The sequence below is a fragment of the Urocitellus parryii genome, chromosome 2 (genome assembly GCF_045843805.1).
Source record: "Urocitellus parryii isolate mUroPar1 chromosome 2, mUroPar1.hap1, whole genome shotgun sequence".
In the NCBI taxonomy this organism is placed as follows: Eukaryota; Metazoa; Chordata; class Mammalia; order Rodentia; family Sciuridae; genus Urocitellus; species Urocitellus parryii.
Window position 1 is genome coordinate 191,661,604 of NC_135532.1, and position 12,639 is coordinate 191,674,242.

The window sequence follows — 12,639 nt, forward strand, 5'->3', positions numbered from 1 at the left end:
TCATGGCGATACCACTGTCTACAAAGATATAGGTTGTTGTGGCAGTAGAAATGAGACATGGCAAAATATGTGTTATGTCCTAGTAGTTTTTCTTCTAAAAATAAAAATCTGACTTCATATAATGCCTGGTATTACAAAGTTAAACATATGATTTCTTCAGAAAGAAGTGAAGTAAAAAATATCCAAGAATAACATTAATCATTACCATGGTAACTATTAAAAGGACATATAATAGAAGAGCATGTATACAAGATAGAAAGAATGGCATGATTAAAGTAAGAAAACCATGGCAGTCATTGAAGAAAGTGTTCATTAGTTTTCTGGTGCATTGATATAATCACATGCAGAGTGCAAGATTGGGTATGAAAAGAGAGTCAGCATTTGGATGCCTGCCACAGAGAGCATCTATGGCCAGATAGTCTCAGCAAGCACAGCAGGAATAAAGACGGGAGAACTACAGCAGTTCCCAGATGAGTAACTATACGTCTTTTTCCATTATAGCATAGGAAAAGGGAACTTTGAATAGTGAGAAGAAGAGTAAAAGAGGCATAGCTTCACCCTTACTCCATCTGCTTAGCTTTCGGCAAGAGGAAGCAAACATTTAAATGCAGGTTAGGTTGAAATTTTTAAGGTTGGCTAAATCTTTGTCTCTAACTGAAATTATGAAAAATTGAGGAACATGCACAGAAATTTGCTATTTTGAAATTGGAAGGGGATTAAAAATAAATCTGAATATAGTGTTAGTGTACAAGTAAAATGAATACTGTCAATTTCTACTGTTTGTGATAGTTACAATCTATAAAGTCAATAAAATACTGAATTAGTAAATACTGAACCATTAGTCCAAAGAAAAACACAATAATATTCCTGACTGCCTCTAATTACAATAGTTATATTAACTATTTTGTCATAACTTTGTTGTGTGTGTGCTTGGGGGTGGGATGGAGTTTTAATTCAGGAGAGTTCTATTGCTGAACTATATCCCAGCCTCCTACCTCAGCTTCCAAAATCTCTGGGTTTACAAGTAGCCATCTGACTTGTGTGTGGATTGAAGTGAGAGATGTTTTGCCACTAAGCTATCTCCCAAGTTGTTTTTATATTTGATTTTAGTCAGGGCCTCATTAAGTCAGTCAGAATCTTTCTAAATTGCTGAAGCTGACCTCTAACTTACCATCCTTTTGCCAGTCATAGAGTAGAGTTGTTGGAATGATAGGTGTATGCAACTGCTCCAGATGGGTGTTTGTTTTTAAAGCCATTTTATTGAATACATAGTTGATTCATTGGTATTGAACTCATGGTCAGTGGCGCTATTAACTCATGCCTAGTTGCACTCCATCTAATGTATTTTATTGGTAAGGCACATCGTAGACCTGCACTTAGGAACTCTAGACAACACTTCAGAATTAAGCCTGAAGACCACTTTAAATAGAAATATCAATGACAAGAAACCCACACATATGTATGAAATATATAGTGTAAACTGTAGTATGTGGCTTAAGCAAGCTGGAAGATATATATCTTTGGTTGACCTCAGCTAGGAACATGCACATTGAGCAACTCAATTTTTTTCACTCCTCTTTTTTCCTGTCTGGAAATGATCATTGATTTGGGTACCAAAAATAAACTTTAGTAAGTAAATTAATTTATAAATACATAATATGTAAATCATGAGATTTGAGTGTGTATAAAATACCAATAATTATCATATGTAGGATGTGCTTTATGGGACACATGCTCAAGTTATAATGGTAGTGAAGAGACAATGCAATAAAGTTTATTGCCTAGTGACGAATGCAAACTCTATAGACAGATTGCAAGGATTTAAATCAAAGCCCCTAAAGCCATCTCTCCAAGTCTGAACTCCTTTGTATGTAAGGGTAATGCTACCTATTTCATTCAGTTTTCGTGATACTTTAATATAACTTTACACATGTATGTGTATATATTTACATGTGCTAAAGGTTGTATAGTATTAATCTGTAGAAACTTTCAGAGTAGCCTTCAGAATGGTAAATGTTTTGGAACTGAGTTTGAAATAGGAATTTGCTATGCATATGTGCACATTCGGAGATGGAGTCAAGCTACACAGAATATCTACAGAAAGACATGAAAACAAAATGTCTTCTGGTATTCTGGCGGGCATGTAAGAGATCTAAAATGTGATGAAAAAGTCCAAGATTCTTAGATGTATTTTGAACCACGAGAAAAAAAGCTATTTCTGAGGTTGGAGTATGGAGTTCTAGTTTGGAGTTTGAGAAAAACAACTTTGAAGAAATATTTAGTTTATTTTGAGCAATAATGTGGATCAAAATTCAAAAGAAAGAACTACAAAAAGGTATCAAAAGTAGAAAAACACCTAAGTCCTCTAACTATTTGGAACCTGCTGCTGGAGGGCAAATATTCTTATGCAGAAGGAAGGAATCTAGAACAACTTGGTATTCCAGAGGAACTTTGATGGGTCTTTTCTGGATTTAGAGGAGGATTGTGGTGCATTTGTGGAGACTATGTGAAACAATATTACTAAAAAAAAAAATTATGGCGGAAAATTGTGAGGAGGCCCAAAGTAGAAAGAAATTTATCAATTCCAGATTTAGAAATAGGCATGACCATAATTTGGTTGCTTTTTGAATCCTGAGTTTTAAATATGTTGAATATTATATCCATTTAGATGAGAAGTACATTTTTAATTTTATTTCACTGGTAAGGTATATTTTTAATAGTCAAAGGAAACCTTTGCCTATTAATTTTTATCCCAGTAACTTATTTTAGTAGAAAGTGATTATGAAAGAATACAAAGAAACTAAATCAAACAGTAAAAATAAATGAATAAAATAAAATATTGTTTGAATTGAGTAGTCATTCCTGATTGTTTTAAAAGCTTTGGAGTTTTAAACAAACTCACCTGAAATAGTTCTACAATCCCATGAAGTAGGGGCAGGCATTATAATCTTTATATTACAGCTGGAAATCTCAAGGCACAAAGCCATTTAAGTGATATGTCCAAGGTCACTGAGCAAGTCACTGGTGAGGCCAAAAATAGAATCCCAATTCCTCAGCTAGTTTTTGTTCAGGAGACCATATTGGTTCTTTTATTACTCTGAGGTAAAAATTTAGCTTTATATCAGAGGCTTTTCCCCCCTTATAAGCCTACCTAAAAATCAACATTTAAAAGACCATTCTATTGCTATTAAATCAAATCATATTTCATGCTTGAGATTTTCAAGTTACTCTCAGAAAAGTATTTTCTTTTTGTTTAAGAGAATATTATCCATAGGTAGTTTTTCACTGTTATCATCTCAATTCATAAAAATTTTCTTCCTCCCCTAAATATTTAATGGCTCTATTTAACAATGAATATGTTCTGGTTTCTGCACAAGGAAATGCAAGCCATAGTAATTGGCTTTTCCTTCAGACAGCTGAGTCAGCAAGAAATCAGGCAGCCTATAGAAACCTTTTTATTTGCTATCAGTTTTTGAGAGTTTCAAGCATTGAAATATATTGAAAAAATATGGGAGCCAACTAAACCATGAAAATTAACCTTACATCTGCTTTATATGATGCTTGAACCTCAAGGTTTGTAATTCCTTATCTGTGGCTGCTCAAACAATTTTCTGGTTCACAATGCTGTAGGTGCAATAGTAGGAAAGGAAAGTGGATTATAGTTTCGAGTACATATTTGTGTAAAAGTACTTGTATTTTTCCAGTCATAAAAAGAATTCTATTCTCCTCTTGTGGGAATTTTTGACAACTAGAGATTCTATTTTTTTTTAGATTCCTATCTACATATATGGTTTTTGTGTAAAATAATTTTCTAAGGTTCAAACTTGTTAAATATGTTCATATTCACAAAATAAGACTATAAATATGTTTAATTTGTCTTTATTTAAATATAATAATAAATAATTATATTAGGCCTGGAATGCCTCAGACTTCTTTACATATAATATTTCATTTATACTCATCACAACATTATAAAGTGACAATTATTCTTATCTCCATTTACTTAATGAGAAAATTGGGACACTAAAAGGTTCAGTCAATTTCCTGAAGTTATGTAACTTGTAAGTAGTAAAGCGGGACTATAAACAGAAGTAGCTTTGGTCTCCTGCACTTTGTGGGAAAAGAAATCATTGGCAAACATATGAGTAAAATAAAATACAAAATCTAGTGGTTTAGTTAAAACTGACTAAAGACATAAACTGAGATAAAGAAAATGTAAATATCTTTCACAGGTTATAGAGAGAGAGTCAGTTCCTAAACTTGGGGTATGATTTAAGTGGTTTTTCACTATAGCTCTCTTGAATAAATATTATCAGACAATGTCAACATTTGCAGACTAAGTAAGATCTTTTATACTAATTATGCAATGAACAGTTACTCTAATTAAACATCTAGCTATTGTAACATTTTTCAGCTGAGATAATTTAAAAGATTAGGTAAATAAAATATTTTTTATTTGTTTAATTTTCTATTGATGTTCAAACTTAGTTTTGTTTTTTTGTTTTTGTTTTTGTATTTAACCACATTTAGGGACTTTCATACTTCCACAAGGTTGGTATTCAATAACTTTTCTTCACTCTCATTTATTATTCAAACTACTTCTCTCTAAATGCTAATCAAATGCCTTTTGTTAAGACAATTAGATCTGTAAAAAGCTACATTTATTAGAAAGCATTAGTATTTATCTCAGGGGAACTTTTTGTAGGATTTGATACTCTTGATCATTCTTCTCTTCTGGAAATTCCTTTGGGTTTGACTTCATTCTATTTTGTTTCCACTAGAAATTTTTTAACTCTGCTTCCTCTTATTTCTCTATGAACATTCCTTTAACAAACATTGATTTTTCTCAATATAGAGTTTGCAGGATCAATTTTTTTCTTTTTTTTCCTGTATAAATATCTCATAGGTAAGTGTGATCACATCTTCTGTAATAAACATGTTTGGATAACTCTGGTAGGGACTATCACATGTGTATATGTGCACAAAAAGAGAGAGAGAGAGAGAGAACCAGTGAGCCTCAGATTTCACTTATTTATTGTGTTTTCTCAACTATCCATTATGGAGGATACAGAGCATTTAAATGTAATAACCAGAGTTAACCCTATGGAGACAAAGCACTTAAGCTGAAAACTAAGGCCTTAAAACGATCCTAATATATGAATGTAACTTGCATATTGTTTTTCAAAAAATATCTTTTAACAACTATACTCAAATGCTACCATGTAGTTACAATATCCTGATGAATAGAAAGAAGGTCATTAAAAAGCCAGATCCAACAATTTCTCTAGGTCCCTTTAGATTCTAAACTGATCTACCTTCCCATTTAAGATTGACTTGAAAAAAATCAATGCTTCAGTCTCAAATCAGTAATATTTACTCCCTATAATTTCTACTTGTAGTATCAGCTAACTTTACCTTGACCAACAGAAAGATGGAGATAGGAAACAAAAATTATGATCCATATTTTAGTGCTTTATACAATTTTCTTTCCTCCTTTTTAAAAAAAATACTCATTTGTCATTTTAATTGAGCCCTAAGTAGGAAAAAAAAAACCTCATATTTTAGATAATCTTCAACTGATGGCCTTTATATTTCCCAAATATCGATCTCCCTTTACCAACTTCACTCTACAAACCTGTAGGTGAAATGGAATACTATCACCTCCAGTTTGATCTACTCTTTTTAAGACTTTTGGGTTCCTGCAGATTGTTACCCTATGGAGAAACTTAGAAGAGGTATTCTTCTGTCTTCTACAACTTCAGTGCTCTTTCCTCTGTTCCTTCTCCTTCCAATTATTCTTTTTCTCTATTCAATTAGCCTATCATTAAGTCCTCCTTCTAAGCAGATACAGGAACAAAGAAGCAAAAATATTTGTTTTGCCAATCTTTAGAAAGAATCTTACAGAACCCCAACTCATGTCTTTATAAGGGAGGGGTCTATGAATAGGAAGCTCTCTAAATGTCATTCAGAGTTTTATTTACCACTACTTATATGAAAATATGCAGGAATATTGAATAGGTGACCCATGTTTGTTCTCTGACTTGTACTTCTCAATCATTCCACCTGCCAGTGTCTCTCTGAAAAAGTACTTAAGGCCTTAGATTCTCACCTTAGATTCTCACCTTAAGCCATAATTTTAGAACAGAAGCAAGCATCAATGATTTAAAAATATATTTTGATGAACAAAAGGATAATTCATGGGAAAGGAATTAGAAATTATAAAAGCTCTGAAGTAGAAACTCACTTGGAACTTTAACAAAGACCCTGACTTAGTTTTTGATGTTTAGGTCCTGCCAGTTTTTATCACTTACTATTCCTTTTCTCTTCTGTTCTACATCTGAGAAAGTTAATAAAAAGACTAGGTGCTTCATTCTTTGGAAGGGGCAGGAAGTTCAAACCCTGAGAGCCTCAGCCCATGCACAGGGACCTTTACCCTAACTTTATTGCCTAATCATAAAGAAAGCCAAGTCAAACTCTTTTCTCTACTTTCTCAAGCCACTGTTTTTGGATTTGTATGGGAAGATTTCCCTATTTTCTGCAGAAAGCTTCATTATGTGAGTAATATTAAAACTTTTCAAAGCCGCATGCTGTGGGTGTTATTTAATCAACTTCAACACCATACCAAAGTTCATGTAAGGGTTGTCCTTCTGACATCTGTGGGATGAACAAAACCATTGGAACTATGAGGCAGATGGTCTCTTGTTCTCCCTTGAGTCAAGACATAGAATCCATAATTCCTCTTTGTCAATTTAGGTCATGGAAATAAGAGCCCCTTTCCCCCAAAGTCAACCATAAAAATTCACAGTATAAATCTATTTTTTAATCCAATTTTCTGTTAAGAATTGGCCACAAAGACATTTTCAGACTTAACTCTAGTTGATTATAAGTCATAAGACTCTGTCCCATTGCAGAAAAAGTCCTGTCTCATAACCCTAAAAAGGAATGCTTCACAGAGAGCCAAAAAGAACTTGAACACATACACCTGTGTTGGTTTTCTGCCAAGTGTGTTACTATTAGATTTTACCCTTATTGTCTAGGCATATTTCTACATGGATTTCCATGTTTCATTAAACATAAGCATGAAAATGGATTATTTAGGTCTTTGAATCTTCCTTCTGAAGGTTGCAGGGATACATGAAACTATGATTGGATAAACTTATTGAAGATTTATTAATCTTTCCATTGCCAGTTTATTTTAGCATACTTCAATATAGAACCTTTTGCGTGAAAGTTTGAACCTCCTTATAATATGTCTCAATCCAGCATTAGCTCTCATCCTATTAAATGTTCAATGAAAGAAAAAAAAAATGACCCAATGCAATGTCAGGAAACATTGGTGATTGTCACATGGAAGACAAGTAGTTTCCTGTGCAGCAGATGATTGATGATTTAAACAAATTCCTTTTTGTTCTTTCTTTCTCTTCCACCTCACGAAGGAGGGCAGGATGAAGAAAGTAGAAAAATAAAAATAGGACATTAATAGAATTGCTGATGTGGACAAGGTGAAAAACTGACATTATGGAAGAGTTGATGTGGATAGTCTTTAGTGTCTTGATTCATCTCTTTGCATCCTCATTTCTCTCATGAAGGACCTTATCTTGCTCTATTAGTAATGGTTCCAGGAAGTAGGCATGCATTGGTGAGACAGATGTTTTAGGAAGTGTTTTAGATAGCTTTTTGTTGCTCAGACTGAAATCCCTGACAAGAACAATTTAGAGCAGAAGTGCTTTTGGAATTCATGGTATCAGAGGTCGAGTATGGTCAGCCAAATCCATCACTCTGGGTCCAAGCAGCTGAGCAAAGTGAGACAAATCCTGGGGAAATGATTTCTTGTGCACCTCTGTGCAAGGAGAGTGCCTCCAGGATGTCAAACTAGTTTTCTTTTTTTAGTGAGTGCCTTGAGCCTTTCATGGGCATGGTGTTGCTGATTCCTGAGATGCCTTCCAAGCATTGTTCCTATTGTATCTGTGCAAGGTACTTAGGTTCTCCTTGGTAGTGATAATCTTTTCAGCAATCATACCTTCCTTGGCCCATTTTATATGTGCTTCTTTTCTGAAGAAATTGCCAGTTTGTCCAGTCTTTTTTCTTCTGCTTTCCAGTTGTCCTGAGCTGAGCAGCTTTTCACTACCATACTCTCTCACCATGAAGTTCTCTTTCAACTCTTCAGGCCCAGAGAAATGGAGTCCTGCAACCATGGATTGAACCTCTGAAAGCATGAGCCGAAATAAATGATTTCTTCTCTAAGTTGTTTTGTCAGGTATTTCAGTCACAGCAAGGGAAAGCTGACGAACACAGGCAGTGACTGGTGTCTGCCATGGAAATGAGGAAAGGGGAGATATAAGAATTCCCAGGAATATAAGACAAGTGAAGAATCCTTTATTTAAATTTTTCTGTACAAAGAGTATTTCCTGAAGAGGAGCCTTAGGCTGTTCTAACTTTTTTTTACTCTGCCAAAGGCAGTTTAGAGAATTTGAGAAAGTTCATGTTTTTGCTCAGCTTTTCTGTCTGTGATCAACCTCTCTTTATTCTAAATCATTTGAGACTCAGTTTGATGGATTTAAAGTTACAATAAACATTATTTAAAGTTATAATAAACATTATTTAAACAAATAAAGTGTTGAAAGATAAGTACAAAATGAATAATTTCCTATAGTGTACATTAAAATACATTAATGTCTGCTTTAAATAAAATGAAAAAATTGTATGTTTATTATCTATTTCAGAGTTCTGAAAATTAAATATCAAATGATCCTTAAGTCACTGTTTTTGATTTTCATCTCTTTTCCCTTGTTGTTTTGTTTGTTTGTTTGTTTGGTTCTTTATTATTTATCTACATCAAAAGTTCTTTCTGATTTTTCTTTTGAATCCATATCTTGCCAAGTAGCTTAGAGATCCACTAAGATGCTGAGATTGGCCTTGAACTTACCATCCTCATGCCTTTATCACCAGACCCACATTAAGACTCTAGTTTTTTCTTTTTTGTTTATTGAGAATTGAAGCCAGAATGCTTTTCCAATGAAATACATCACCTGGCTTTTTTTTACTTTTTATTTTGAGCAGGATCTCACTAGATTGCCTAGGAGCTTCCTAAGTTGCTGAGGTTGACCTCAAATTTATGATCCTCCAGCCTTAACCTCCCGAGTTGCTGGAATTACAGATGGAGTCATTGCTTTTTAATTCAATAAATAGTAGAGCATGACAAGGTTACTTTTAATTAGTGCCTTGAGCCTTTCATGGGCATGGTGTTGCTGATTTTTAATCCCTAATTTTGCAGTATTAGGGATTAAACCCAGGGACACTTTATAATTAAGCTACATCCCCATCCCTTTATGTTTATTTATTTATTTTTTAGACTGTCCTTGCTAGGTTTCCCACACTGGCCTTGACCTTGCTGATTCTGTTCTGAAATTTGCAATCATCTCTTCTCAGCCACCTGAATCATGGGGATTAGAGGTATACACAACTGCACCTGGATAAAGATCCCTTTCAAAATCGCCTTTTAATTTTACAAGTAATGTTTATCCAATAGAGAATCTTATTAATATTATTTTCATGTTTTTAGAAAATATGGATATGGGTTAGTTGTCAGTTACTAAAAAAATATTTAATTAACATCTAGTAAGTTACTTGGCAAAAAAAGGGCATGTGAAGATAGAAGAGAAACATTTAGGAAAACAAAACATAGTCATGAATCATAATCTTTATTCCCAAAATACTTTTAAACCTTTCCCTTATTTCTCCAGAGAGACAGGATATATATATAAACAGTATCTCTGTGCCTTTATCATAGCCATCATATTTTAGCAAAATTGATGATTTATCATCTGTCCTTGTCATAAAGCTGTAAACACATTAAAGGACAGATATTATTGATTGTTTTTTCATTCTCTAGGTCTCCACTGCTAACCTTTCTGCCTGCTAAATGATGGGTTCAATAAAGTTTTGATAAGTAAGTGTTGAATTAATGTAGACCAAAGGAAACAAAAGCCTATAAAGTAAAAATACACAGAAGTCTATCAGAAAGAGGAAATAAATATTAGTTTACATAGCTCAAGGAAAAAAACACTGAATTTATCTTTTTTGAAAGGTATGAACAAAAAACTCATAACATTGAGTTACAAGAGCTGCAGATGATTCATAGGTGGGATTTCATCTTTCAGCTTGATCTTTGAGAGAGCTAATGTCTGAGGAATAAAAGAAGTTACCTTAATACCCATAATTTCACCACAAGGTGTCCTGTTGTTTGGGTAAATATTTAAATTACAAATACTTCCCTAACCTTTCAAAGAACAATAAGAAGTTCTTAAAAATAAAATGATTTGATAGGATACATGAAGATAGATATAAGCCTGGAAATTAAATTTTGAAATTAGAATAATCTACAGCTTCATTTTTACATTGGAATTGAAAAACAGCATTAAAGTTTCTTGGGGGGCTGGGGTTGTGGCTCAGTGGTTGAACACTCACCTAGCATGTGCAAGGCACTCAGCACCACATAAAAATAAATAAATAAAATAAAGGTATTGTGTCCAAATACAACTAAGAAATTTTTTTTTTAAATTTCTTAGGGATTACTACTAATGGCTATCTTGAAATACAAAACTTATGCTATTTCCCTTTGTTCTTGTTTTAAAAAATGTGTTATGATCTTTTCAGTTGTTTACATTGAAGTTTTAAAATCATCAGTGATGATGCCCTTTACTTCATCTCTAAATATAATTTAATTCCTGCTATAGTTTGCACATGTCCCCCTAAAGCTTATTTATTGAAACCTTAAATTCCTCAATGCAAAAAAATTGAGAAGTAGCAGTGTCTTTAATAAAGGTGATCAGGCCAATAAGAGGGATTGATGCCTTTCTCAGTTCTCATTTTTAAGGGACTGATTTAGTTAACTTGAATGCAAGTTGTTAAAAACGAGTCAGCCTTTCATGCTTTATTGCTTCTATATGCTCCCACTTGTTGTCTTGCTTTCTGCTCTTGAGTTGAAGCTGCATGAGGACCTTAGCAGGTGCTGAGTAGTGTCTGGTGCCATGTTCTTATATTTACCAGTCTCCAGAAATATGAGCCCAAATGTCTTTTATTTACAATTTACTCATTGCATAGTATTTTGTTTTAGAAACAGAAAATGGATTAAGATAGCCTCCCAAACCTGTCAATTCTCTTTCTTACCTGGTGCTCACTTATTATCTTACCTGTTTCTGTGGTATTTCAGGAGAGCATCTATCATGGCACTAAGACACTTGAAATAATGCTTCTCATAATTGATTGTGCATTTAAATAATAGGTGAATATTGGTAACATCTACATCTTGATTGAGCAATTCTGGGGAAGATCTTAAAATTCTTGTAGGTTCTTCTGAGCTTGGGCCACATGTTATGAAGAAAGTTTTTAGTGGTTTCACCAATGTCCCCAACACTGCCAACCATATCATTCCAAATTAAACAAAAAGGGAACAATTAAACTCACTGCATGATATAAGTATAAGGGTCCTCTCTCCCAGTTTCTGGGGACTATGCATAGGCAATGACTCTGAAGCTGAGCCAACACGCTGGTGGCAGGGACCTGGGTGTGGTGCAAAACCTATGTGACCCCGTGCAGACCCTTGGAGAAATCCCACCTAGAGCAAAAATCTGAAGCTGATTGATGAGTCTGGTCTCCAGAACAAACACGAGGTCTGGAGGGTCGAATTTATTCTGTCCAAAATTGGCAAGGCTGCCCTGGAATTGCTGACGCTGGACAAAAAGGATCCCCAACTTCTGTTGGAAGGCGATGAATGCCCTGCTGCGACGACTTGTCCACATTGGGGTGCTGGAGAAGGGCAAAATGAAGCTGGATTACATATTGGGCCTGAAGATTGAAGTTTTCTTTCTAAAAGACCTGCAGACCCATGTCTTTAAGATGGGCCTGGCCAAGTCCATCAACCATGCACACGTGCTCATCTGTCAGTACCACATCAGGGTCCTCAAGTACCTATGGATATCCAATCCTTCATTGTCTACCTGGACTCCCAGAAAGAAGCAGATTGACTCCAGGTTTATTCTGGCCAGTATGATTTTAGATTCTGAGGTTATTCTCTCTAGATTTCATTTGGGGGTGGCTGACCAGGCCACCTGAAGCGGAAGAATGCTAAGAAGGGCCAGGCTGGGCTGGGGCTTGTGATGATGAGGAGGAGGATTAAGTGCTCCCCTCCTAGGCTGGAGAACTGTTTTCCTTCAGATAATAAAAAAGGATCAACACTTTAAAAGGGGGAGAAGAGAATAGGGGGAGGGGGAAAGAGGAAGGAAGGAGAGAGGTGGGGGAGAGAAAGAGAACAGAAAAGAAAAGAACTAAGTATAAGGGCATAGAGAAAATGTTCTAGTACTTTTAGAAATGCATTTTAATGGAAATTACAGTACTTGAAATTCTATTACATTCTTCTTCTGCCTATTGAGTAATGTAACCCATGTATTACTGTTTCTATTTTCGCAAATGTACCCCAATTTGGGTTAAATCTTTACCCCTCTTTGCAAAATGGTCTTAAAAACAAAATAAACATTATTACAAAATTGTATCTGACTAGAGTGTTAAAAAAAAGACAAAAATGTAAAAAAAAGTTTATTTTTCATTATAAACTAATTATTTAGGCTAATAGTCAAGGCT

General features: G+C 34.4%; 1 pseudogene; it reads left to right on the top strand.

The window, feature by feature from the left end:
• Positions 1-7,738: 7,738 nt before the first annotated feature.
• On the top strand, positions 7,739-12,178 carry LOC113176984 (small ribosomal subunit protein uS4 pseudogene; annotated as a pseudogene).
• The last annotated feature ends 461 nt before the right edge of the window (positions 12,179-12,639 follow it).